Raw genomic sequence first — 3866 nt, forward strand, 5'->3', positions numbered from 1 at the left:
GCCTGGCCAACACGGTGAAACCCCATCTCTACTAAAAGTACAAAAAATTAGCTGGCGTGGTGGTTTGTGCCTGTAGCCCCAGCTACTCGGGAGGCTGAGGCATGAGAATCACTTGAACCTGGGAGGCGGAGGTTGGAGTGAGCTGAGATCATGCCACTGCACTCCAGCCTGGGTGACAGAGTGAGATTCTACTTCAAAAAAAAAAAAATTATACCAGCTGATAACTTTATTACTTCCTCTTCCACGTCATTGAGCACAACGCATTGAAAACCACCTGACTTGCAATAGGTTTATAAAGCAATCACTAGTCATTCACTTTTTCAATTCTGACATCAATATGTCTCAGTGCACCTAAATCTGACAATCTAGAACTTTCTGCAACCTGCGGTGATGCATCAAAGAAAAGATTTAGGCATGGGGAAGGGAAAGTAGGAAAATCATCACTTGTGAAAGGGGAAGTGGGAAAGGGGAAATGCAGAGAAGAGGACATTTGGAAGTTTGTCTGAATAGATTCCCTGAAGACTGTCAGTTTCTTGTAACTCCTTGGAAAATCATTGTGTGCATCCCTGTTTGAAACCATTGTTCTAGAATACATCCCTAAGAGTAGAGCTGCTGTGTGGTAGGCTATGCATGTGTTTGACTTCACAGGACAAAAGCCAAACTGTTTCCTTACGTGGTTGTACAAATTGACATCCCCACCAAGTATGTATGAGAGTTCCAGGTACTCCACATCTTTGCCATCACTTGGTATTGTCAGGCTTTTTAATCTTTGCCAATCTGATGAATGTATAATGGTATACCATGAATGAATGTATAAAGGTATCTCATTAAATGGCTTTAGTTTGAATTTCTCTGATTACAAATGAGGTTGAACATATACTCATAAATATACTTGCCAAGCATGGTTTCTCCTTTGTGAAATCCCTGTTTGTAGACTTTTTTTTTCCTATTTTATATGGACTAATTTGTTCCTTTGTTATGAGTAGCTGTTGTTTATCATTGTTTAGACAAATCCCTTGCAAATATTTTCTTCTACTTTGTGGCTTTTTTTGTTTTACTGCCCTCATTTGATGAACAGTGCTTTTACATCCTGTTTAAGAAATCCTCCCCCAGTTAGGCACGGTGGCTCATGCCTGTAATCCTAGCACTTCAGGAGGCTGAGGTAGGAGGATCCTTTGAGGCCAGGAGTTCAAGACCAGCCTGGACAACATAGTGAGACCTCATCTTTACAAAAAATGAACAAAATTAGCTGGGTGTGGTGGTGCGCACCTGTAGTCCCAGCTACTCAGGAAGCTGAGGTGGGAGGATCACTTGATCCTGGAAGATCGAGACTGCAGAGAGCCAAGAGTGCTCTGCACTCCAGCCTCGGTGACAGAGCAAGGCTCTGTCTCTAAAAAGAAAGAAAAATCCTCTCCTCTAGAAAATATATTCTTCTAAAATTTTTAAAAATTTACCTTTTACATTGATGTCTTTAATCTACTTGTAATTAATTTGTGTGTGTGGTATGAGGGAAGCCTCCAGTTGTGTTTTTTTTTTTTCCTGGCAAGATAATCCAGTACGGCCAGACATGGTGGCTCATGCCTGTAATCCCAGCACTTTGGGAGGCCAAGGCAGGTGGATCACCTGAGGTCGGTAGTTTGAGACCAGTCTGGCCAACATGGTGAAACCCCATCACTACTAAAAATACAAAAATTAGCCAGGCATGGTGGTGCATGCCTGTAACCCCAGCAACTTGGAAGGCTGAGGCAGAACTGCTTGAACCTGGGAGACGGAGGTTGCAATGAGCCGAGATCATGCCACTGCACTTCAGCCTGGGCGACAAAGTGAGACTCCGTCTCAAAAAAAAAAAAAAGACAATCCATTATCTCTGTCATAAATCAAGTTTCCAGAGATGCATGGGGTATATATATTGGCCCTTTCCTTCTGTTTTCTTACCTGGTTCCCATGTCAATACTACACTTTCTTCCTTAAGAGAACTTCACAAGTCTTTTTTTTTTTTTTTTTTGAGATGGAGTCTCGCTCTGTCGCCCAGGCTGGAGTGCAGTGGCAGGATATTTCATCCTTCATCATCTTATCTTCCTCTTCTCATGGGTCAGGGCTATTGTTTTTTTTTTTTTGAGACAGAGTTTTGCTCTTGTTGCCCAGGCTGCTGTGCAATGGCACAATCTTGGCTAACTGCAACCTACCCCTCCCGGGTTCAAGCAATTCTCCTGCCTCAGCTCCCAAGTAGCTGAGATTACAAGCATTTGCCACCATGCCCAGCTAATTTTTTGTACTCTTAGTAGAGACGGGGTTTCACCATGGCCAGGCTGGTCTCAAACTCCTGATTCACCTGCCTGAGCCTCCCAAAATGCTGGGATTACAGGCCTGAGCCACAGTTCCCAGCCAGGTCAAGGCAATTCTTAATCCAAGCTCCTCCAATATCTTCAGGGGTTTTGATTGGTATACCACTGAATGTTATAAACCAGTTTGGGAATAACTGATATGCTTATGACATTGAATCTTTCTGCCCAAAACTGTGGTGTCTCTATCTAGCTGATGTTCTTTCATGTCTCTGAAAAAAATGTTATAATTTTTCCTATGTGCTTTATATTTTTGTTGGTTTTAAATGTATCTTTCATTAATATGCTTTGACTTTCCCCTTGTTCATCCTATGTGTTTTATTTATTTTTCTTATCTTATTGCTTTGGTTATGATATATAGTAACAATGCTGAATAAAAGTAATCATAGTAGTTTTCCTATTTTCTTTTTAATAAGGCTAGTCAAGGGAAGCAGTGAGAATGGAGAAGGAACAAAATAATCTGTAACTCATTGTGATCAATTAGTTATAAACACCACTGCACTCGGACCACCCCATAACTGTTTTTGATAGTAAAGTGTATTGCTTATTGTTTAACAAATATAAAATAGACTGAGAGAACATTTTTGCTCTACCTCCTGAACACAGAGCCCTTGTCTCTCTTGTCTGTTGCTGCCTCCCCAACCCCCCAAAGTTTATCTGGCTTGGAAGGGCATGGTGGTTTATGCCTGTAATTCCAGTACTTTGGGAAGTGAAGAGGTGAGGATTGCTTGAAGTCGGAAGTTTGACATATGGCTGCACTTCAGCCTGGGTGACAGAGTGAGACCCTGTCTCCAAAAAAAGAACAAAACAAAACATTATCTGGCTCATGGCTCATGGTGGATGCTCAATGACTACTTATTGATTTAGTGAGCAGATGTATTTCCTCCAGCCATGGACGAGTGTCCATCTAACTGCACCATTTCAGTGTCTGGTCTTAAAAATTTTTGATATTTCATTTTGGTTTTAATTTTTATCTTTTTGAGTTGGAACAATTTTATATGTATATTAACAAATAAGGAAAAAAATGCACTCCTCTGCTCTAACTCCACTAATGTCTTCCTGTACTGCTTGAAATAAAATTCAAACTTCTTTGCAGAGCCTCCAAACCTCCTCATGATTAAACATGATTAAGTGTCTGGCTACCTCTGTGAATCCATCATTCATCACTCTCCTCCTTGCCCAGTTTACCCAGTCACATTAGTCTCATTGCCTGTCCCTCTGCCTGGAATGTTCTTCCCCCAGATCTGTGCATTTCCTGAGCCCTTCCTTCTTTCTTTCTTTCTTCTTTCTTTCTTTTTTTTTTTTTTTTTTTTGAGACAGAGTTTCACTCTGTTGCCCAGGCTGGGGGTGCAGTGGGGCAATCTTGGCTCATTGCAACCTCCACCTTCCAGGTTCAAGTTATTCCCCTGCCTTAGCCTCCCGAGTAGCTGGGACTATAGGCACATGCCACCACGGCCAGCTAATTTTTGTATTTTTAGTAAAAACGGAATTTCACCGTGTTGGCCAGGCTGGTCTTCAACTCCT

The sequence above is a fragment of the Pongo pygmaeus genome, chromosome 11 (genome assembly GCF_028885625.2).
Source record: "Pongo pygmaeus isolate AG05252 chromosome 11, NHGRI_mPonPyg2-v2.0_pri, whole genome shotgun sequence".
In the NCBI taxonomy this organism is placed as follows: Eukaryota; Metazoa; Chordata; class Mammalia; order Primates; family Hominidae; genus Pongo; species Pongo pygmaeus.